The sequence below is a fragment of the Theobroma umbraticum genome, unplaced genomic scaffold (genome assembly GCF_002168275.2).
Source record: "Theobroma umbraticum cultivar Fairchild unplaced genomic scaffold, ASM216827v3 scaffold_44.0, whole genome shotgun sequence".
Classification (NCBI taxonomy): domain Eukaryota; kingdom Viridiplantae; phylum Streptophyta; class Magnoliopsida; order Malvales; family Malvaceae; genus Theobroma; species Theobroma umbraticum.
In genome coordinates this window covers 9,394,463-9,395,072 of record NW_018397255.1, presented here as the reverse complement: position 1 = coordinate 9,395,072, position 610 = coordinate 9,394,463, and the positions used below count along the sequence as shown (strand labels likewise).

The following is a 610-nucleotide window of genomic DNA, read 5'->3' as shown; positions in this document are numbered from 1 at the left end:
CTGATGCTACTGAGAGCTTGACATCTCCTTGCCTAGATGAAAATCCTTGGGGGAAGTTTCCATTTGCCGGATTGGTGACTATGACTTCTGCGATTGCTACATTGATGGTTGATGTATTTGCTACTTCTCATTATACCAAGTCTCACTCTAATAAGACCCAACACAGTAACGAGGATGAAGAGAAAACTGGGGAACATGAAAATCACGTACATGTTCATACTCACGCAACTCATGGCCATGCTCATGGCTCGGTTTCTTTGGTTGATCGCTCCGGTTCATTTGACCTTCTTCGACATCGAGTAATATCTCAGGTAATTTTTGTATAAACTAACAATGTCTAAGCTTTTCTTGTTTAAATAATCACATTAATCATATTGGAGGAAATTGGTGGAAGTAATTTTAAATTCTTTTCTCTGGCTTAATCCTTAAAGAAATGAATAATCATCAGACTGATATTTGATCAAATTTCAATATATAGAAATTAATCTGAGATTATTAGTATTAATTTTGATAATATATATGTTTTGTAGGATTTTGGAGTTGGGAATTGTGGTGCACTCTGGGATAATAGGGATATCTCTTTGGGTGCGTCTGAAAGTCCAAAGACTAT

General features: G+C 36.1%; 1 pseudogene; it reads left to right on the top strand.

Annotated features, from left to right (window-relative positions):
* Positions 1-600, top strand: part of LOC110429166 (zinc transporter 5 pseudogene) — a 900-nt pseudogene extending 300 nt beyond the window's left edge.
* The last annotated feature ends 10 nt before the right edge of the window (positions 601-610 follow it).